This window comes from Sorex araneus, chromosome 1, assembly GCF_027595985.1.
Source record: "Sorex araneus isolate mSorAra2 chromosome 1, mSorAra2.pri, whole genome shotgun sequence".
Taxonomy (NCBI): domain Eukaryota; kingdom Metazoa; phylum Chordata; class Mammalia; order Eulipotyphla; family Soricidae; genus Sorex; species Sorex araneus.
Genome location: NC_073302.1, coordinates 264,638,462 through 264,663,987, shown reverse-complemented (window position 1 = coordinate 264,663,987; position 25,526 = coordinate 264,638,462).

Here is a 25,526-nt window from a genome sequence, read left to right as displayed (position 1 = left end):
CATATGGGATGCTGGGAATCGAACCCGGGTCGGCCACGTGAAAGGCAAACGCCCTACTCGCTGTGCTATCGTTCCAGCCCCCTATATACTGAATTCTTATATCAAATATTTTCATAAGAAATTTTGAAAAATTGGGGCCAGAGTGATAGTACAGCAGGTAGGACATTTGCCTTACATGTGGCCGACCCGGGTTTGATCTCTGTTATCACATATGGTTTGCCCAGCACCACCAGGAGTAATTTCTGAGTGCAGAACCAGGAGTAACTCCTGAACATCACTGGGTGTGACCCAAAGAGAAAAAAAAAGAAATTTCGAAAACTATAGACAATTTTGGACATATGTTCATACAAATATTTTATTGGCCAGTGCATTCAAAATGTTCCTTAAATATGTATAATGATCATCCGATTGATTATCCTGACACACATGTGTCATATGTTTTATTGTGTACAAATATGATTTCTAAGTAACAATAAGCAAAGAGAAAAATAAAGATAGGATAATAAAAATGTAACAGTAAATACAACAGACTTCAAAACAATGATAATAAGTAAATTTATTCTTAAATCAACAAATCAACTTTGTTGATTTAAGAACTTGGTTTAAAAGAAGCACATTTTATAAAAATAAAATTTAGAAAATCGTAAATATCAGGGTCAGGAAGATTACTATGCCTAAAGCCTGGTTGGGTCTACAGATCCACAAGGCACTTCCAGGACCAAACCATATTAATAAATATATTAAACCACTCATAGAGCAATAAGTTGCAGAAGTTTGTATTTGATAGTGTAGTTATATGTTTATTTATGTGTGTGTGTCTTAGCTTGTTTACAGTGATTTTCCCAGTAACAGTTTTGATTACCTTCTCTCACTGTTTTAACAGCAACAACAAAAAAGTGCTATAAAATATGGAAATAAAAAGGTATAAATTCTCTGAATGCTTCTGGAAGGATATAGTAAGAAAATTACATATATATTTTAGATATATAAGAATCTCTCCCATGAATGATCGAGGAAATGAAAAACTGGGATACATACATGAACCTTTATTTCAGCCACTGCAGAAATTAAATCAAAAATATAAAATTACTATATAATCTTCTGAATTAGAAGGTCTAAAGAGATTTGAATAACAGCACCACTAGAAATGCATCAGGAATAGAGTTCAAGGTGGAGCATGTTCTACATGCAGAAGGTCTTGGGATGGATATCCAGGTTGGCATGAAACCTAAGCTGAGTGAACGCGGTTCTAGTGGCCCCAATGCAGCACTGATCAGGGACTGCACTGTTCCATCTGAACACTGAGGAATCACACTCACATCTGGCCTAGCAATTCATGAATGACTCAGGACTCTTTTGTGCCCTGGATGTAGTTTCCCTACAAAAATGAAATTTCACACATATTATGAATAGCTGTTTTGTTAAATCACTCTATAGAAAATTTCACAGTAATATTCTTATTAAACACAAAGATTTTTGTTTGGCAAATTTTTTTTTAATGGAATGGCAAAATCAGAAAATAAGATGTATTTTTCTAAATTTACCTATATTTCAGTATGGCACCCCTCAATTTTTATTTTGCTATTCCTCTTTTTTAAAAAAAAATTGTTTTCCAAATCAGAGCATCACAGCCAGTTGTTCTCAGAGATCACTCAGGATGGGGTTCTGAGACTGTATTTGGTGCTGCAAAATGAACCATGTGTGCAGGGCAAAACACCTTATCCATTGTTATGTCTCTTAATCAATCACTTCAATTACTTCTGATGACATTGTAATACTGTAATGTGTGTGTCTATGTGTTTGTGTGTATGTATGTGTATGAGTGTGTGCATTATAAAGTATGTGTCATCCAAAGTAATGCCCACAGGCACACACATATCTTGTCTATTGCTTCTAACTTGATGTACAACCTTGATATACAATATGGATATACAATTCCAAATGATTGCTACCTTATTTGGGGTATATTATTTTTAGTTTGGGCTTAACAGATATATTTCTAGATCATAGTTATTTCTGTATTCAGACATGCCACCAGAGAATGAGGAGGTACTAGTTATTTCTAAATAACACTCAGTTATTGCCAGTCATCATCCTGTAGAAATATCTTCCTACTGAGCAGTCTTATCTAGCACCATGCCATGAATGTGTACAATGCGCTGAAGCGATTGTGACCTATGTCATTCAGCCCAGCATGATCTAAAATGCAGAAGTTCAGAAAATAATCAGCAGTTTTCTTTCTTTTCTCCTTTCACCAGTTAGATGTATAAAATCTATGCAGCAGCTATATGGTTTTCACTGAGGCATATTCAAAATGACTTTGCCATTTCTCTCTGCATCAGAAATGAATTTGGTAACGTGGTGGATGCAATACAAATATGCTAGCTTTGCTTTCACAATGGGAATAAAAGGATTTAAAGTGTAACTTCCTTCATAGAGGACACTGAATGGAAATAGTAAAACTGTATGTATAAACCCATGTTTGTGCCTTTCAATATATCAGATGCAGATTAACCTATTTGTCACTTGTCTTGACAAAGTTATCCGTTGTAAATTCAAATTCACATGTGCTATGTGAGATTGCTTTTGATGCAGAAAAACTGCCTGTAGAAAAGTGTTCAGTGATAAAATGCTTACAATAAACATATTATTGAGTAAATCATGGAAGACTAATTTGGTTCCACAGATGTAGCAAGTTTTAATAGTTAGAAAAACTTTTATGATACAATTAAGTTATAAATATACATGAATCACTGAGATCACATCCAATAAGTTAGGACCAAGTCTTATCCATGACTTTGTGCTCAGGGATCACTCTGGAGGGACTCTTCGGAAGATATGTGGTTCTGGGAATTTGAACCACGATATGCAGACCAAAAGCTAAGTGATTTTTCCCTTTGTGCATATCTCTTTGATGCATATGTATATGCATATATCACATACATATGTGTATATGTATACATATATGTATATATACGAATTTTAGCTATTAATTGATGATACTGAAAAAAATCTTATCAAGGCCAAGATCCAGAGACTATAAAACAAAGCTCCTCGTAGAGAGTGATGCAGAATCTCCTACCCCCATGCCAGGCTGTCTTTACCAGGGCCCCCTCAGAGTGGGGCAGGTTGAGTTTCCCTCCCCACCCCAAGGAGAGCCCCAGTAGCCAAAAAGCTTCAGAACCCAGCCACAGTCATGCTCAAGGCCACACGCTTTGACAAGCCTCACCCATGAAAGAACTGACAGAGGAACCCAGGTATGCGGGACCTATGGCTGAGATCTCCAAGCCTGCTCAGATCAGGACTGGGCCTCCTCCACCCAGATATCCAGTTTTCTAATACCTTGGCAGTCACACCCATAAACATCCCCCTCCCCACTCCATGTAATCTCATCAATGACCAAAATCCAGAGACTATAAAATGAAGCTCCTGGAAGAGAGCGGCACAATTTTTCCTCTTTATTTTTATTTTTTATTTAAATTTTATTATTATTATTATTATGCTTTTCCCCCATATGGCAGAGCCTGGCAAGGTACCCATTACATATTTGATATGCCAAAATAGTAACAATAACGTGCTCTTCGTGTTCCTGGAGCAAGCAGATGCAATCGGGCTACACTAGAACACGACAGGGACAAATGAAGACATTACTGGTGCTTGCTCGAGCAAATCAATGAACAACGGGATGACAGTGATGACAGTAATTCAGTGATACTAAAAATATAAATCATTCTAGCAATAAAAGCCAAGTAACTTTTTAAAAAAAATTTGTTTATCCCACAATTTTATTTGTAATGTTCGCTGAAAACTTTATAGCTAATTTTTTTATTTTCTGTTTTTTAGTTTGGGGCCACATCCAGTTTTTCTCAGTGATTACTAAGTCTCGAGTTACTCATTTAATATTTTCTTATTTGGAACTCATCCCAAATAAATGTATATTTTATAAACATATTTAAATGAACATGTTTTTCTTTCTTAAAGTGTTTATATTCTTCTTTAATTCCTTCCAAAACTTGGGATCTAATCTTAATGTCAATCATTACTAGAATGCTTAAATAAAAGAGAGAATACTTACATTTTCCTTTGAGCTTAACTTTTCACTGTCTACATACTAGAAATCTCACTTCTTGTTAAAGCTTATATTCTGATTTTATGCTAATAACAATATTTATCTATATTTTTAAACTACCAAACCTGTTATATTTTTTCATAATTTTCTTTTTTCTGGGTTTAATTTCTCATATCTTATATCCTAATATTGTTCTTTAAGAAATATTTTCAATTAAATCAATTAGAAAAATTATTCTTGATTGTCAAGTATTCTATTTATACTTCAACATTGTTATTTATTGTTTCTATCTGTAAATCTCTTGCCTTTACCAACTAATTAATGTTACTTTATCCCATTCCCTCATTGTTAACAAAGAGTTAATGGGATATAGTGACCGCATAAGATAATCCTTACTTCAATTCTTATTTACTGATGTCTTAAGTGTCTTTGGCAATTTGCCAGTTACATTTAAACTTCATTGGTAAAGGCAACTATTCCACTATATATAATGTATAAAATTACTAGATATAGAAAATTAAAATAGCAGTACAGATTTAGACACTGTGATAAATAGAAATATGAGGTATTTGCTTCAAAGATAATAATGTAGAATACTCTGGAATGTAGAAAATTAAGATTGAAAAATAATATAAAACTTGAATAGCCAAAAGAGTCAAAATATAGTTTATTAAGAAGAAAATATAAATTGATCAATGGGAAATCTTTAAAATCTAATTTCTTCATGAAAAATTTATACTGAAAAGAGGCTTCAAAATGTAAACAATGGATGACAATGTTGAAATACAAATAAAATGATTGACAATCTAGAACACTTTTTCTAGTTGATCTGATTGAAAATATTTCTTAACTGTGTTGGTAAATAAATGAAAAATTAAACCCAGAAAAAAAGAAAATGATATTATTTATAATTTAAATATCACATTTTAGACCAAAGCTAACTGTTATGATAATATTTCTATATGATTCTGTGGACAATTAAGAAAATAAAATTTAAATAGCTATATGGCTTTACAGAAAAAAAAATATCCTGATCATTCACTGTCACTGTCACTGTCCTCCCGTTGCTCATCGATTTGCTCAAGTGGGCACCAATAACGTCTCTCATTGTGAGACTTATTGTTACTGTTTTTGGCATATAGAATACACCATGGGAAGCTTGCCAGGCTCTGCTGTGTGGGCTTGATACTCTCCGTAGCTTGCTGGGCTCTCCGAGAGGGGCAGAGGAATCAAACACGGATTGTCCTAGTGAAAGGCGAATGCCCTACCACTGTGCTATCGCTCCTGATCATAATAAGTAAAAATTTGTTTAGTCATTGACCAAAGCCAGCTATGCCTAGGGCTTATTCTGCATTCAAGCCTCACTCCTGATGGTGCTCAGGGGAACATATGGGGTGCCAAGGATAAGATCTGGTTTGGCTGCATGCAGGCCAAGTGTTCTGCCCACTGTTCTATCTCTGCAGGTCTAAAATATAATTGTTTTTAATACTAACTCTGAATTATATGCTATTACATCAGATTTTGAGATCAAAATTTTTCCAATGACAATAAGGAAAAAAAATACTATCTTGTCCTCTTAGTCGACAAATACCTGATTTAATTTATAATCTGTATGATACAAAATCAATGAACCAGGTAGAATAAAACATAATCATTTTTATATCAGAAGGCAAATCGCCCCAAAATGATCATTATGTTTTAATTTGTTAACTTATTTTAATTTCAGAAAAAGTAGTAATACAAGAAGCAAAACAGAGAGCTTACCTATGTCAGAGATATTCTAGGAAAACATAGCGTGGTGAGAGGCATGAGGTCAAACAAGCAATACAGAAATTCTTAGATCTATTATCAAAAGTTGAGTATTGACTATAGAAAAGTAGGGAACTTGAGAGTGAGACTTACTAGAAAAATTGTCTTTATTTCTCTGTTTTCAAAAGGTAACTTTTGAAATGTCTGGCTGAAGTAATGGACATTCATGGAGGCAATAAAGACTTTTTTTCCTAGCTAGCACAGCGGCTGGAGGGAGAGGTGGAAGCAGAAGCAGCAGGGCAGGCAGCAGGAAAGCCATCTGCTTCACAGACAGCAATATGTGATTCTTTGCTATTGTTGATTAAACAAGTCGAATTAACATTCTTTTTTTTTAAGAATTTTTTTTTAACAAAAATTCAGTGAATAGGTCATTTATTACCAAGGGGGAAAAATAAAGTAGCTTTCCTTGAATTTTAAATTTCCTCTTGTGTTAAGTTGGTTTTTTGTGTACATGGCCTCTGGTATTATCAGGTTTACAGACTCTCCAGTTTCAAGAACTATGTAATCGATTATGGGCAATTCACGTCATAGCTTCATCTTCATGTCACATAGAAAATTGTGAGCTGGAAATATATTATGCTCTTCATAAAATGTAAAAAAAATTATAAATGGGAGCAACTAGTTAAAATTATTTGCATTAGTTTCTTTTCAATTACTTCATCACATTTTTCAGGCAGAAGAGTGGAAAAAAGGTTCAAATTAGTCTAAGCGAAATATTTGTAAACGCTTTTCATTAAAATCCTGTCCCATAACCAGTAAAGATGAAGACATTTGGCTCCTTATTACTCATGCTTTAAAAATTATTTAAACTTGATTACTAATAAAATTGGAGCAACTAATGGCCTGAGCAATTGAAACATAACTTCAAAATTGAATCTAGCCAAAGGATTCTTTTTTTTCTCTCAAATATATTTTACTAGAGAAACAAGCAAGTAATTTGAGTGGGATTTGATTAATTCTTCTTTCACTGATTTCATGAAGTTCTTTTTATTTTGCCTAAAGCAAAGGTAATTAATTAAGATAAAAATAATATGAGATCAGAAGTAATTAGATTGGTATAAATTTTCCTTAATTAAGTCTCTCAACCTGGCAGTTTATCATTTTGGCACCTTTTTTCAGATATACCAGAACACATTATCAGACAACCTAAAAATATTTAATGCAATGTATATCTATACATAACTATTGCAACAATAAACTTTTTATTAGTTGTTATTCTTTAAAACTTACTTTTAAATTTATTAGTATATAACACGAATAAAATGAGAAATTATCATTTTACAAAAAAAAGACAAATATATGTTCAGTTTTGCCTGGAGTGTTGAGGCCTCCAATGTTTGTGATTATTTGCATCCTCATCCAAACAGATGGTGTGTTTAAATTCTCCAAGCGATATCACCTCATTGCCTTTAACAGTTCTCTGTCAAAGCGAATGGTAACTCTAATTTTGAAATAAAAATATCAAAATTAGTTGAAAGTTAATGGCAAATTTAACTTACCAAGTTTGTGTCAAAATTATTCATGAACAGATCAATAATTAACGATTATTCAATATTTTAATTGTTAATTATTATTCAGCCAAACCAATAAATTTAACAAATTAAGCCATTAAATTGCAGACACAGGTAATGTAAAAATAAGATAATTGCAATAAGGTCCCAGATTTCCTTTTTTTATGTCTCTCATATTATTTAAAAATATTAGTTTGAAAATATATTATTATAATGATAGTTTTCAATTGATCACATTGTTGTTTCTTAAAAGCAGGGATAGAAACTTTATATGTCAATTATTCGTTGGTACTCTGCTGTGTCTTTACTTGATTCTTCATTTCTCTTTTTGTCATTTCTTTCCTATCACAGAGCTCCTAGTCTTCTGTTGTTCTTTTGTCTCGGTCACTTTGCCCTTCCTTTTTTCCCCTTCCTATTCTTTCTCCTACTCTTCTTTCCCCATCCTTTCTGTACCTCTCTGCTCTCCTCACCGCCTACTACCCACAAACATACACGAAGTTGTTTGCGATTTTGGAATGTTCTAAAGACCCTAAAGGTTATGCTTAATAAATTTTCAATCACAATGTAGACGGAAAGATAATGCTTTATATACATTTAAGCCACTTCCCCTCACATCTTATCCTTCTATCAAGAAGATTTTATTCTCCAATAGAGCACCATATGTTCTGAATCCACTTCTCTATTCCCTAAGCAAAGTACACTAGTTCTGTCCACACATACTCTTCTCCTATATTTATTCCTTGATTCATGGCACCTATTGTCATTTGAAATGATCTTATTCTTTAACTTATTGCAATGTTTATTTTCCATCTAACCTGACTAGGTTTTAAATTAAATGAAAGAACAGTGTTTGTATTGTTTATTGCCACATCAATAGCACATCTAGCAATGTCAACTTCAAGGATGTGTTTTCTAAATTCTAGCTGAAACAAAATGAAAAAATAAGTCACAAATTGCTCTTAGAAATTTGTATGTATTTTTACATTTGTTTGGGCAACTGCAATAATTATTTTTATTGCTTTTTATACAGTAATGGCAAGGTACATCTTTGGCATTTTTCTTGCCAAATAAATATTTAAATCAGCTGAACCTCAGAGACATTATGTTAGGAAATAAATTGTCTATTAATTTCTAATTGCAATAAAATTTCTTAGGGTTTGGAAAAAAGTGGAGTATTGTATAAATATCATAAAATAAGTGAGTGAAGTTGGAAATTAATAGAAGCAGATTATTTTGTTTTTTAATCATTTAAAGGAAGTTATGGTTTGTGTTTGCATATTAAACAACTCCAAGAAAACTTATCATTAGTAAATTTCAGTACTCCAAATGTTACTTAATTTAATATATGTGGCAGATAACTTATTTGTTGAATATACATAACATTTTAATTATTAAATTTATTTTAATATGTATCATAAATTGTTTAAAAGATGCCATGTGTAATTTATATAGTCTGAAAATTTTTATGAAAAATTTTTTCTTCAACAATTAGTCACTTGAATGGTATTAAAGCAAACATATTTTTAAATTCATGTAATACTAATATACTGGCATTGTTTTTGCTGCCATTGATAATACATTATGAACAAGTTTAGCTTGGATTGAAAACAAAAAGAAATTACCAAATTTATTTTAATTGCTTAGATTTAGTTTTGCAGTTGCAAAAGGTTATATTTTGGAGATGGAAAGTTGTCATTACATCCAAGATGCCAATATCAAGTATAAAATATCATCATCTACAAATCTGTTTTTATCAATTAAGTAGAATTTAGCTCACTAAAATCTATTTTAATAAACCTATTGTTATTTTTTGCTTTCATATTTTTTTCAAGTTTGGGCATTTAAACAAGATAAGTGTACTTCTGCAATTTATCTAAGAAGTATGTTGTTAAGATACCAGAATCACCAAAAATTGAAGAATTACCAATTACTGGAACTACACTACCACATCCACCAGCATTGTTATTAATAATAATCACAAGATCAATAGTATGTTATATTTCAAACCATTTTCTATGTTCTAGGACTTTCCTCATTAATGCTCATCATAAACATATAATAATTTCACTTTTATAACCTTTGTTAAATCCTGAGAAAATCTTCCTCAGAAATAAAATATATGAAAATTAGAATCATAAATAAGGGACCTAGAAACCTATCTCAGGAAAATTGGTACAGCAAATAATATGAGTCACCAAAACTATTCTATTCATCTGGATACACAGAAGTCTCAGAATTTATCCACTTATTTTATTTTAATCTATTCGTACTTATGCATGCCTATTTGCAAAATTTATGAAAATTTTACTCCTCAATTCTCAGTAAAGGAGACTTCTAATATTTCTTCACACCTAAGCATCAGTTGTCAGCAGACCCAGCTGCTGGGATGAAACAAATATTTATCATTATAGATTGCTTATATAAAAAAAGAATACTTCACTAAGTTATATGCTTTATTTTTATAATTCTTTATGCGTAACATATATACATATTAAAAAAGAGTATTCAATCTTATATAGAGCACTTATGGCATTATATAATGGAATTTAAGTATAAAAGATACCACATTTGCTTCCTAAATAATGAGTTATTAGTCACAAGTTTCCATCAGAATGTAAGAAAGCTCAGTTAAAAGTGACTGACAGTTTGTGCTTACAAGTCTATCTCACTATTTTTTTAAATTATATTTCTTCTATTCTTGCTGTCTTTCTTCTGTTGTGGATGATTGTGTCATCCTTAAGGGTAAAAATTGAGAAAAATGTAAAACATTTTACTGATTATTTATTCTATACATAGCAAAGGAAAAACAAATTTATTATTAATGTAAAAATCTCAGATTGGCTAAAGTACTCTTTTCCACATACTACATATTAGCAAACAGTTATATAGAAGATGACAAAATATAAAATTTTATAATGGCTCAAGTAGAGTAAATTCTAAATTTTATCCTCTGAATTAATTAAAAGGATATAAAATATTAAATTTTATTTTCAGTTCACTATTTGCTAATATTATATAGAAATAATAAATGAGTTAAATTTGTGACATATGCTACAATAAATTAGCGCCTGTATTTCTGTGGCCAAATAAAAAATAAATTTGGTGTCTTGAAAAGTTCAGTGGCTATCTGCATATACATGTATGAGACCATGAGTTAGATTCCCAGTGCCTTTTACATGCATTTTCTGTGTTCCTGTGAATTTTCTATCTGGGACCCTATAAACACTTCAACTGAAATTGGATCTCAACTGAGGCTGTTTAAGCACTAGGGTAAAAAGTGTAACCCCTGATAAGCACATGTGTGAGTTCCTCAGAGACTTTTCAGCTAAAACTCCAAAAAGAAATTTTGAACAAGTACCAAAGTGACAACAAATGAAAACCCCTTTGTAAGAATTACGAATAGAATGTGTGAAAATAGGTAACAAAGTGCACAGTTCCCCTGTATGCACCATGGCAGAGAGGGTGAGACACCTATCAGATACAGTACCACCAGTCATGACAAAAACAATAGCACCAGGGGGAGGGAAGGGGAAGAAAACAAAACAAAACCCCCCCAAAAAACAAAAAAAAAACCCATGAGTTTATTTCTCATTCTATTCATAGACCAGTTGTTGATTTACCTGCAAAGGGAGTGAGGGCTTAATTTGGAACAGAATTTATATACCAGAATTGTCTGATACATGGTTAATGCTTGGAACTATAGAAAGATGAAAGAGTGTAGAATAGTGATTGCAATTGAAGTCTTGAACCAAGAAGGACAAGCATCTTTTCTCATACTCCACAGACTGAAATGCAATCAAACAGCAATCTAAAATCAAGTTTGGAGGAAAAGAATGTTCCTGAGTTCAAAGGCAGAAAAAACACATTATTTCATTTAGTCACTGGTACACATTCTCCAGTATTCCCAGAATGTACTGGCTGTCTACTTTTATTTTCATTCAGTGAAAGAGAAAGTATATGCTGTATTTAAGCCATTTTTGTGTTAAAAATGAGAAATTCAAATTAACAATGCCTTTAAAATCATTTTAATTAATTAATTGTCTGGGAGCCACAACAGATGGTGTTTGGGGAATATTAAAGTTCAGGGTTATTTAGGGTATGCTCCCAGCAGTGCTCTAGGGAGATCTTGTGCTGCTCATTTAATTCAGGGCATCTTTGTGAAACTAACTCATTCCATAAGCTATCTCATTGGCCATAATAATTCTTTTATTAGAGATATATTTATTACATATTACCACGGACGAGCTTCACACATGAAAATACTGGCAGAGGAACCCAGGTGTGTGGGACCCAGGGCTGAAATTTCCAAGCCTGCTTGGATAGGGACTGGGCCTCTTCTGCCAGATCCCCCATTTTCCAGTAGCTAGGTGGTCACACCCAGAAACTGCTCCCCCTCCTCGTGTAATCCCATCAACGGCTAACATCCAGAGACTACAAAACCAGGCTCCTGGAAGACATCTTACAGCCTAGTTCTCCTCGAGCTTATAGCCTTGGTAGAGGCTTATAGCAAGCTACCTAGAGTTTCTTGCCCGCATGTGAGAGCCTGGCAAACTCCACGTGGCATATTCATATGCCAAAACCAGTAACAATGATGGGTCTCATTCCCCTGATTCTGAAGGAGCTTCCAATGTGGCACTGTAGGGAAGGACAAGTAAAGAGAGGCTTCAAAATCTCAGGGCTAGAACAAATGGAGATTACTGAGACCGATCAAGAAAATCGATGATCAACGGGGATGATAATGACGATGATGATGATGATTTTACCAAGCTACCAAGAGTATCCCACCTGCATGGCAGATCCTGGCAAGCTACCCGAGGTATATTTGATATGCCAAAAACAGTAACAAGAAGTTTCACAATGGAGACATTACTGGTGCCCGCTTATGCAAATGGATGAACAATGGGATGACAGTGCTACAGTGCTACTAATACATTGACAGCAAACCATCTTTTCCGGAAATTTGTTATTTTAAATGTTATTTATGTATATGACTCTTTTATTCAGTTTATCAAATAAAATTTAAAATATATTCCTGATGCAATAATATCACATAAGTTTTTTTTTCAATAATGTCATATAAGTTTTAACTAGTGTATTTTTAGAAATGCAACGGGAATTCTCATAAAGAACATCTCCTTTCTCTGGTAAACTTATGGGTACCACTTTTGAAGATGCTGCAGAAATGAGGATTTGAACAGTCCTCATGCATATTCAGAGCTGGAAAATATTGAATTAAAGGAAAAATAATTGTTTTTTCTAAGGAGCTTAGTGGGTTTTCTAGCATTTTCAGTGTTTCTTAGGTGTAGAGTTAAGAGATTTCTTATATTGTTACCTACAAAGTGATCCAGGCATAAATTTGTCAAGATTATGAGGAAACGTGAATAAAGTGGAAAAATCTTAAAGAACAGGGATTTTTTTTAGTAATAGGTACATTCATGAAATCATTATAAAATAAAAGATAATTCTTCCTCATGGGGATGTAAATGAGCTGATAATCAGAACAATGTCATTGCCCATTTTATAAAAATGTATCATTAACTATGCCAAGCTATTATATATCTGATTTCACTCTTAGGAATTTCTCAAGTTATTAGAACCAAATACTACTTTAATTGGCTTTACATTATATGTGAACTCTCAGGTTTTTAATTTTTTTTTAATTTTATTATTTCATTTTTTTTATAATGTAGGAGCATTGCTATTTATTCACCCATTGATTGAGCTGATGGAATTGGGCATGAACTCCACATTACTTTTTAAAAAAATTTATATTTATATTTTAATTTTATAAGTTAGTTCACAATGTTTGATTACATTCAATATTCAAACACTAATCCCACCACCATTACACCTTCCCACCACCAAATTTGGGATGTTTCTATCCTAAAGCCCAATCCCTGTCCCAAAACACAACTGAAATAATATATTTCATATTGTCTGTTATGAAGACATACTGTCTATTATGAACATACTTACAAGTGTTCATATTGGAAACGGTGTGAAGATTGTTCTATTTTGGCAGCCATTAAGACTTTCTATAGGATATTACTAACATGTTGTTAAAGTTTTGGTGATGTGAGCTTTGGCATCAATATATGAAAATATGTATATATATATACATATATATACATATATATATATATATATACTTCCCTCTATGGTTTGTTGCCTATTATCTGAACTGCATCAAATGTGGTGTGGTAATTATGGGGAATGGGTAGGAAGTGTTCTATGATGTGTCACGCAGCTGCAAAATCAGCCGCGCAGTCCAGGAGTATATTTACTCATGTGTGAGGCTCGGCCTGAGCGCATGGAGAACGGCCTTGAGTGTGGCTGTGGTTGGGTTGTGGAGGTTTTTCGCTGCCACAGCTGGGTCCCTTGGGAAGAGGAGGGTTCTCACCTGCCCCCCTCTCTGGCACCCTTTGTGAAACAGCCTGGTGTGGAGTACAGTGGCATGGTTATGGGGGCCTCATGTTATGCTCCCTTTCGGAAGAAGCAGCCGTGTGATCTGGATGGTAGCCAATGATGAGATTATCAAGCGCTGGCAGGAGGTGGCTGATGGGCATAACTCCTCTGTCACTAGAGACTGGAGAAAGTGGCAGAGGATCTCTGCTCCTTGTCCTATTGAGCCCAGAGTCCAAGATTACAAAGCTCAGCATTACCTGGGTTCCACAGAACTTCACTCATGCATGAGGCTTGGCCTGAGCACATGGGGATTGGCCCTGAGCATGGCAGAAACTGGGTTGTGGAGGTTTTTTGCTGCAGAAGCTGGGCCCCTTGGGGCAGGGAGGGCTCACCTACCCCACTCTGGGGCATCCCAACAAAGACATCCTGGCACGAGACCAGGACATTCTGTGGCACTCTCTTTCGGGAGTTTTAGTTTATAGTCCCTGGGTCTTGGCCATTGATGAGATTACATGGCACTGGGGGCAGTTTGTGGGTGTGACTGCCAAGCTACTGGAAAATTGGGGATCTGGGGGGAGGAGGCCCAGTCCCAATCCAAGTGTGCCTGGACGTTTCAATCACAAGTTCCCACCTATCTCTGCAATACAGATCCTAACTGCATCTGTTGATCTCTTTTGAGATTTATGGGTCTCTGAAATAAGGCCAATAAATGAGCTTATATAGCTGAACCGGTGGTAGTTTGTGTGTGTGTTTTCCACATACCTAACTATTGGCTGTTTAATTTCTTGGTAACTAGATTTCTAGAGAATAAGAAAACAAAATAATTTGAAAAGTAAAAAGAACCCAATATTCCACAAATTCAGTAAAATACAAAATTTAAACATTAAAGAAGTTAAGATCCAAGCAGAATGATGACAATTAAAACCATGACTAAATATATCCTAGTTATACTATCTTTGCTTCAAACCAAAGGTAGTCCATATAGGAAAACAGAGATTCAAATGATAATTGACTTCTTATCACAAACAAACCAGGAAATAGTAGAACATTTATCTAAAGTTCAAAATAAAAACAATTGCAACCCCCGAATTTTACATTCAATAAAAATATTCTTTAAGAATAAATGTAAGTTAAGGACATCTCTGGTTAAAATGAACAATGGAAATTTGTCACAGCACTCTTTATTTATTTATTTATTTATTTATTTTGCTTTTTGGGCCACACCCGGTGATAGACAGGGGTTACTGCTGGCTCATGCACTCAGGAATCACTCCTGGTGGTGCTCAGGGGACCATATGGGATGCTGGTAACCGAACCCGGGTCTGCTGCATGCAAGGCAAACGCCCTACCTGCTGTGCTATTGCTCCAACCCCAGCACTCTTTACTTTAAAAAGGCTGAAGGAAGTTTCTTAGGCTGATAGAAATTTGCATCTTCACAAGGGAACAAAGAATATAAAAATCCTGTCATTTTTAGCAAGTGAAAAAAAATAATAAAATGTATATCATTGGAGAGAATGGCACGAATCAAAACAAGAGGAAACAACTAATGCAGGTGTGGTACAATGTTGATCCACTGTGAGTCGGAACATGGTCTGGCTCAGCATCTATGGAAAAGAGTATAGAATCTCTTGAAAATAATAAGACTTGAGCTTCCATATGACTGAGCAATGTTACTACTTGGCACCTACTTGAAGAGGACACTTCAGAGGGAGGACACAGACCAAATAATTTCACACATCTGTGGCATACAGAGAATTTGAACAAGGGAATAGCCAGGACTCAAAAAGGACAAGTTCTTGACCTTGGATTACAAAACCTAGGTAATTAAGCAGTGAGCAGAGGGAGGGGAGAAGGAAATAGTGGAGTAGATGTAACATAAGGATAGTGGTGGATGATCTTGGGCTCTTTTGTTTTGTTTGACTATTACCTGTGTTCAGTTGCATTTTGTGATGGTGAGGTGCAGTAATCTAGTACATCAAAACCACAAATGTTAATCCTGTTGTAAAAATAATGCATGTGGGTTTATCTACTGTATGTTTTATAGCTGTCATTTTGATATTGTCTTATAGATTCCTGTACATTTTTGGATAACGCCGTCGTATAATATCAGTCTAAATTGGAAAAAAATACAGCTAATTACAATCAGTACTGATTAAATGTTCATTCAATATTTATTACAATGGGCTGGATCGATAGCACAGCCGATAGGGCATTTGCCTTGCACGCTGCTGACCCGGGTTCGATTCCTCTGCCCCTCTTGGAGAACCTGCCAAGCTACCAAGAGTACCCTAGCCACACAACAGAACCTAGCAGGCTACCTGTGGCGTATTCAATATGTCAAAAACAGTAACAAGTCTCACAGTGGAGATGTTACTGGTGCCCGCTCATGCAAATCTATGAGCAACAAGCTGACAGTGATGATGAATTTCTTGGTAAACTTGTCCCCAAGTTGTTGGGGTCTGGCCAAAGGCACAACAGCAATTTGGGGGTATCTGGAAGTCTGAAGGCACCAGCAGGCTGCTGATGCACTCAGCCCACAGGTACAGGTCGACCTGCTGGTGGCACCATACCCCCCAAACTCTCAGTTTTAAGCAAAATAAAAGTTAGGACAGCAGTAAATTCTTATGTTTAATAATAAACTTTATCTGATAATAAAATATAAGTGACTATAGTAAATTAAAAACAAAAAATACAAAACATGATAGCCTTTACCAGCTAGCTGAAAAATCCCCAAGCACACAGCAGAACAGTTCCTACCACTAGGGGTCAGTACATAGAGCATCAATCTGGTGCTTAGTTATCAGGTATTGGAGTGAGTAATAAAGACAAGCACAATATGGAAAACTATTTTACTATAGAGACTGAATAAGATCAGCTTCAGCAGTGATCTAGAGAGTCAGGGTTTCAGATCTCTTCTGCACTGCTAATAAAAGTGGTAAATGATACTCATTGCTGTGGTCCAGGGACACTACTTCTTTCCCATTATAAAGAGGGCTAAAGTAGGGTTGACCTGATGCTTAGTATAAATTTATTTAAACATAAAATACTATATATCTTATTCAGAACCGGAAAATATCCTACTAAACATGACAGGATTCCCAGCATGGAGGTTAAAGTCTCCTTATAAGGAAATGTAAAAGAAGACCACTGGAACCTAGCCACAGCTATGCTCAAGGCCCCTCTTCACACATTAGGACAGGCCTCACGCATGAAGGCACCGGCAGAGGAACCCAAGTGTTTGTAATCCCATCAATGGCCAACATCCAGAGAATTAAAAGCAAGCTCCCAGAAGTGCTGAATGCAAGGCAAACACCCTACCTGCAGTGCTTCAGCCCCAGCAGGTTATCTTATAAACTACTTCTCCCTCCGGGAGAAATTAGCAAGCTACTGAGAGTTTTCTGCCCACATGGGAAAGCTTCCAAGCTTCCCATGGTATCCATATGCCAAAGGCAGTAACAAGCTGGATCTCATTCCCCTGACCTTGAAAGAGCCTCCAATGCAACATGTTTGGGAAGGCTGAGTAGAAAGAGGCTTCTAAAATCTCAGGGATAGGACAAATGGAGAGCTTACTGAGACTGCTCGAGAAATTCGACGATCCACAGGGTTTCGTGATCCTGATCGTGATAAGGAAATTATAAAGATCCAAGAGATACAGTTAGAATATAAGTTACATATGAACTGTGTATGTGGCCATAGAGTGGGCAGCCTTGTGAAACTATGAGATTCATGTGAGACCTTGTGATATTTCTAGGTAAGTAGTTTAATAATTATATTGAAAAAGTCTTTCAATGAGAGACATTACTGGTGCCTGCTCGAGCAAATCGATGAGCAACAGGATTGAACTACAGAATGATGATTGGTGTCATAAAATTGCTGTTGGTAGAGGAAACATCCATTTAATAGAAGTGGCATTGGTCACAGATTAGGTTTAAAAGTATAACTACTAGGACCCAGAGATAATTCTAGGATCAGAAGTACATGCTTTACATGCTTTGGGATTTGAATAAAGACTTTGGGACCTCATGAACCCCTCAGCACCACTTGGTATGCTCCTGGTGGCCTCCAAGCACGGAGAAGCTATGTATTGTTAGACGTGGGCACTGAAACCAGGACTGAGTTCACAGAAGTGACTCCTTAGCTCCCCAGAGCATTTCTTGCGTGCCTCCTTTGAATACAATAATATAAAATAAAAGCTATACCTTTTAGTAGCACTGTCATCCCATTGTTCATCGTTTTGCTCGAGCAGGCACCAGTAAAGTCTCCATTGTGAGACTTCTTGTTACTGTTTTTGGCATATCGAATATGCCACAGGTAGCTTGCCAGGCTCTGCCATGTGAAAGCACAGCAGGTATGGCATTTGCCTTGCATGCAGTCGACCCGGGTTCTATTCCTCCGTCCCTCTTGGAGAGCCCAGCAAGTTATGGAGAGTATCCCACTGGCATATGTATTAGTAAACGATATTTTCCATACTCAACATACAATAAAAATGCAAATTAAATAATAATAAATTGCATTTAATTTGTGTTCTGAGAGCTAGTTTGTTGATAACTTTATTTTCAAACTATTAGAAAGTGATGTGATTAAATACTTTAATAAAAAGGGTTCCAAAGAGACCACACATGCCTTTTATCACGTGAGGGCATATTTAAAAAATTGGCAGTCTAGAGGATGGAACTTGCCCAAATGTGCTGGCATCTGGATCTCAGATTTTCAGCCTCAAGAACTTTAAGAAATAAATTTTGGTTTTATGTGTCCCCTAGATACTGCTATTTGGTTATAACAATCCAATTAGACTAAGACAAACACCAATTGCCAAGTATTTCAGTGGTGATTAAGTAGGTTTCAACAAATACATTCACGATCTTAAGCTACATTTCTGACAATACACTATAAATAAAAATGATTATTAACAAGCCTGGCCATGGCTTAGTCCCACTAGAGTTTAGCAAACAGGATAAAAAATAAGAACTATAATGCCCTTGTCATTTAAAAAATATATTTATACATGAAGATGTATGAGGTCTGTTTTAATGGTAACCCATATTTATTAATATATAGTTTCCTAGTGCTGGTGGATAACTTCATAAGCTTTCTGTTTAGGATAAAAATATTTAAGAAGATGGGTTTGGAGAGAGAGCTCAAAGGGTTGGAAACCATGGTTTGCATGCAGGAGGCCAGGGTATGACCCCTGGCATTATACAATCCTCTAAGGATCTCATGGAATGACCCTGACTAGAGCCAAGAGTAGTTCTACACACTTCCAGGTGTGGTCTAGTAAATAAAAAAAAAAAAAAAGAAACAACCTGGTCATTTTATTTATAAAGGAGAACATTACTTTTTTTTTAAATCTGTTTTTATTATTTCTCCAGGCAAAAAGTGTAGATCTTATAAAAACAGAGTTGTTGGGTTTTTTTTTTTTCATTATTGACTAGGTAACTTGGGTCAAGTTTTTCTTTATCTGAATTTTAAACATTAGTATCAAAACTGGTAAACTGAGACTATTTATGTACCAGATTTAAGTCAAGGAATTACAAAACATTGCACACCTTCACTCAGTGTTTTACATTCAGATAAGGATATAATGAACTGGTATTTTATTTATTTATTTATTTATTTTTGTCCTTTTGAGTCACACCTGGTGATGCTTAAGGGTTTGTTATCTCTGGCTCTGCACATAGGAATTACTCAGGGAGGTGCTGGGGGACTATAGGGGATGCTGAGGATCAAAACCAGGTCTGCAGCATGCAAGGCAAACTCCCTACTGTACTATTGCCCCGGCCCTGAACAGTTATTTTAAATTACAGAAATAATGTTGTAATATGTGCTTCATTATAAATACAGTAATATTTAGAGCAAGCCCTAAAATTATAATAATTACATTCCAGATGAAATTTTATCAACTTCAAGCTAAATTTACAAGAATAAGTTTACATCATCTACTCATCTACTCTCATGTCACTTGAACAATCTACTTAAAATTATATAAATCAATAATGATGACTTCATCATCATCATCAACATCCCATTGATCATCGAATTTCTTGAGCAGTCTCAGTAACATTTCCATTCGTCCAAGCCCTGAGATTTTAGAAGTCTCCATCTATTCATCCTTCCAACGATGCCATACTGGAGGCTCTGTCAGGGTCAGAGGAATGAGACCCAAGTTGTCACTGGTTTGGGCCTATTAATACACCATGGGGACCTTGCCAGGCTCTCCCCTGTGGGCAGGAAACTTCCCAGTAATTTGCCAGTTTCTCCCAGAGGGAGAAGTATAGTATATTGCTTTGCGGCTACACGCTTCCAGGAGCTGGCTTTTAAATCTCTGGATGCTGGCTGTTGACAGGATTACACAGCTGCCGGGGGCAGTCCCTGGGTGTGACTGCCTAGCTACTTGGAGATGGGAAATCTGGGTGGAGGCCCAGTCCCCATCGGAGCAGCCTTGGAGGTCTCAGCCCTGGATCCCACACACCTGGGTTCCTCTGCCAGTTCCTTCATGCGTGAGGCTCGTTTGAACGTGTGGAGAGGGGCCTTGAGCATGGCTGTCAATGCTGTCAATTTGTCAATGATGATTTAAATTTATTAAAATACTTGTAAAAATACTGTATCCCACTTTTTATAAATTTATAGGATGGGTTATCTAGCATGCAGCATCTTTCTTAGCAATGTGAAAGTGTGTCTTCTTTTTCCACTGAAAATAACAGACTCAATTGGTAATATGCACTGAGTTCACTATATTTACTGTTTTATAGTAAGGCAAGGCAAACACCCTACCCTATACTATCACTCCAGCCCAGAAAATAGGATCAAAATAAACACAGGAGAGGAACTTAAGTATAGCAGCAACTTGATAGTGTGCAACTACTTGCTGGAGTAAGCAAACTTTGAAATGTGCATCAAAGCATTCATGGTACAATTAACCATTCATATTGCTCCTCAAGTTTAATTGAAATTAAATACCCCACAGAATTCGGGATCATTCCCCAAATTCAAATTACCATATCTAGTAAACTAATGGGACTCTGCACCAGGCAGTTTTCACTCTGGTCCCACAGAGGGGGGTGGGGGCGAGAGAACCCTTCCCATCCCAAGGGACTCAGCCCCAGAAGCCGACCTCCAACCACTGCCATGCTCCAGGCAGCTTTCCATTTTCCATAATCACCACACTAATTTGATGGAGTTCAGATAGTAGGCAACAAATCATAGAGAGTAATATATATGTATATATATAAATTATATGTATATACATACATATATAAATACCTCTCAGAATAAATACCTCTCAGATTGCCCGGCAAGCTACTGAGAGTATTCTGCCTGCACAGGCAGAGCCTGGCAAGCTACCTGTGGCATATTTGATATGCCAAAAACAAACGATAGCTCTCATTCCCCTGACCCTGAAAGAGCCTCCATTCATTGGGAAAGACAAGTAAGGAGAGTCTGCTAAAATCTCAGGGCTGGGAGGAATAGAGATATTTCTAGTGCCCGCTCGAATAAATCAACGAACAATGGGATGACAGTGATACAGTAAACTGATTAATCTAGAAGTAAAAAGAAAATGTAGTTTACAATTGTTAAGAATGACTGAGTCCCTCTTTTGAAAGCCAGCAAACTTGCTATTAGAAACAGAAAAACAGCAACAAAATCTTATGTGTTGAGCAGTCTTCTTCACTATTAATTTCTTTTATTACCAATTTATTAAGAAAATATGTATTTTTTTTTTGCTTATATCTCGTGATGCACAGGTGTTACCCCTGGTTCTGCACTCAGGAATTATTCCTGGTGGTGATTGGGGGACCATATGGGATGTTGGGGATTGAACTAGAGTCAGTTGTGTGTAAGGCAAACACCCTATCCTATACTATCACTCCAGCCCAGAAAATGTGTAGTATTTTTATAAACGTATTTCCTTAAGCAGATGGTGAAACAGGAATGCCATTAATTGACTTAAGTAGATGACAATAAACTATATCTCAGTGCCAGGAAAAGACCTGAAACAAGGTTGGGTAAAAACAGATTATTTTGAGGTTATTTAGGAAAACAGAAGAAATGGGAATAAATAATATCAGGCCATGAATATAGAAAATGATCAGAAACATGTTTTGCTTTTAAAAGTTACTTCTTTGAGGACTGGCGCCCCAGGGTTTTTAGTGCTCTTAGCTGACTGTCTGAAGGACAAGAGGCTTTATCACTTGTTTTTCCATCACTGGTACATAACCTCTCACCCATGTCGGTTGAAGGCTGTTGCTGGAGGTATAAATGCCCCACTCATCAGAGAAAGCCCCATGGAAGAAAAGCAAAAAGATTGGAGTCATGAAGGATATATGAGGTTGAAATCTGTTTCAGTACTTGAAACTGTCCATCATAGTTATTGATGGTGTCAGAGGTGAGCAAAAGGTAGATGGCATGCAGAACAACAACAAAATCACTGCCCAACTCAAAACCTTTACTAAGCCTATCACCCATTTGCAGCTGCACATAACTATACAAACACACAGACACACAGACACACACACAAAGTATAGATGATGTGGGTTTTAGAAATTTGCAATATTTTTTTTCCATTTTACAAAACCAATTCTAATTTAGCCATTGCTGATAAGTCATATCTCTAACTCTCCCATTTCATCATTTTCAATACCTACCCAAGTTTAGAAAACGATTTTCCATTTAAAGATGACTACAGTCTCATACATATTTTTCTGTCTCTACTTCTGTAACAATATTAGAGATGTAATAGTTTTATCTCTTCCCACAGGCATCTATTTTTATAGTATACGTGGCTCATAATGAAAAGCTATACCAATGGAAATATATTATTTTAGTTTCAGAAACCTCTCACTCTAGTGGCACTGGTTACATCTCCAGTTAATGCACACTAAATCTTTCCATTGAAACTTAATTTCTTTAAGACAGTGGTTCAAACAAATCATTAACCCATTATTTTTTTCTTGGTCCATCACCTTCTTAAATATATTTAATTTATTTTGTGTTCTATCCTGGGAATTGCTCACTTGATATCACTTATAGATATTTCTAATGCTTACTTATGTATTCTAGTCATTTAATGAAAACAAACAAACCTGAGTATAGGCAGAATACACACATATTTTATTTCAAAACTTAAGGATTGAAAAGGAGATTTATAGTGATGCTGGTATTTCTTATTTTGCAATCAGGATGCTGAATCCTAATACACATCTTTTTTCATTTTAATTTAGCTCACTCATTTTCCTGTTTGGGTGTTTTAAGATTTTTCATTTCTTTATAAAGTCTGTAAGAGCCTCTGTAATTTCAGCTGATGTCCTTATTTTTTGAGTTAAAAAATATAGATTAAATTAGAGAGTCATGCTGTAGCTAAGATCCAATGCATAAACACCTGTATGTATGTGGTATTATTTTTGAGATTCCTTCCTGTGAATGAAATGCCCATTTCAAATGAAAATCAATTCATTAGTGTCTAGAATTCAGCTTCCTTGCTCAATTTTCTTGCACTATCAATTTTTCTCTCCCATGAATCATTTTCTGCAATATTCAGTATGCTCTAGTGTGCTCATATTGAAAGAAAGGAAAATAATAAATCAAAATAAAATAGATATACTTTATTATGTTGGTGACATTTGGCAGTGCTCCTGGCTTACCTCTGGCTCTGTGCTCAGAGATGACTTCTGGCAGGTCTCCAGGAACCTTATTGTGTGCAGGGAATCTAACCAGCATTGTCTGCATTCAAAGCAAATACCCTACCCACTCTGCTATCTCTGTGGCCCTCCAAACAGATGTTTTTAATGTCACATCACTTTTTTCACGACTTTTATCATAGTCAGAGATGTCAGTTTTCTTTAATTATTGACTTCATTTAGCTGTTGTTGATGTTACCATCTAATATGTGGATCCTCCTCAAAAAAAAAAAAAAACAACTTTTAGGTAAACAGAAATTTCAATGCAAGAGGTCCATTGAACAAAAGGTTTACTAATTATAGTCAAATCATTATATAATTAAGTTTTGAAGTAAACCTTTTCATGTCTTAATAGAAACATTCCTAAGGTTAGGTAATTTGAAAACCAAATATCATTCAAAATGAACATTCATGACGCAGTTAAATATGTATATTTCAAAATTGTACATAATTATTTTCATGTAAAAGCATATTGCACTGCTCCACTAATGCCTCATAGAAAATTCATATTTTAAAATTATGATTTGACTGATAATTGAGCATCAAAATATAAATGCTCAAAATACAGTAATTCAAATTCTGTCTTGAAATTTAAAATTGCCATTTTTACTTGCATTGTTTTATTTTTTCAATTTTTAGTGTCCATATCTTTTCCAGATGCAAAATATATTCCCTATTTTAGAAATCTCTCATGAGTTTATCAAAGTATAACATCCTCTTTACCTAATAAAGTTTGATATTGCTGTATTTATATTTTCACTGAAGTTTCTAGTTTGAGAAGTAATAGAAAAAGAATTAAGTTTTTCTTGTCCAGTTAAACTAATGTTAGCCTAAGGATCACAAGGTGATACTTGAGCAGAATAAGTTGTAATGTGCTTACATATATAGTAAAAATTACTTAAATAACAGTCATTACATTTTCTAAATATATTGGAAATGTGAAGTAAATGATTTAACAATATATTCCTTAGGTAATTAAATATTTGCTTTTAGAAATGTATTAAAAGATGTCAAAGAAGTCAAACACTGGAAAATTGTTCATATGTAGAATTTCATTATGTTCTTAAAATTATTGCATAAGTATAATGCTGAATTGTGTTTGGTCTTTGAAGGAGCAAATAAAAATATTCTTATTTGTTGACTGTATACTTTGTTATCAAATGGCATAAATATTCAAAAGTCAACAAACAATGCATTTTCATTACCTAAGCTGAAGCTATGTAATACTGCATTTTAGGACATTGAGAATGGGACTGCTCAGGGTCATTCTTTGGACAGTTTTAAATCCATGGTCTAAATTTATTTTCATAGAATGTATTCAAATATTTTGAATTCAATATATTGGTATTACTGACACATACAACATTTTTATCACTTGTGGTTTAGAGTGTTAGAATAACATGAATTTCAAATAGCTTTTACGTGAGCATATGATGTTTAATGATCTAGTTGCCATCAGTATGAGAAAGGAAGCAAACATGTGAACACGCTGATAGTGACTTTCCTGTGTCTGATTCTTTATGGATGAGGCAGTTCTTTTGCAGGCTGATTACTCTGTCACTCACATGAGCCTATCTTGTCTGGGGCTGTCACGCTTGGTCTTTGACATTAACAATAAGATTAGGACCAGCACCGATTGTCACAACAGTAGCTGAAGCCTAGAAAGATAGTGCGGAGCTTTTACTGATACCATTACACTTCAAGGGAGACCCAGTAAATCTATTCTTCCAATCATTCCCCAGGTATAGCCAAAGAAAAAGAATATTGAATTTCTAAACACTTTATATTGATATGTATTGACTACAAATAATGTAGTCAATAGTTATCAGGTTATCAATTGATAATTTATACATCTTTTCTCTGGTATTGGGAAGTGACAAAAATTTACCTAATCTGGGCCTGAAGTGATAGTTACAGCAGGTAGGTCAGTTGCCTCATACATGGCTGACCCAGGTTTGATCCCTCACACCCCATGTGGTCCCTCTGACTTCCAGGAGTGATCCCTGAATGCACAGAGAGAAGTAAGCTTTGCGGTGTGGCACAGCAACAACAACAACA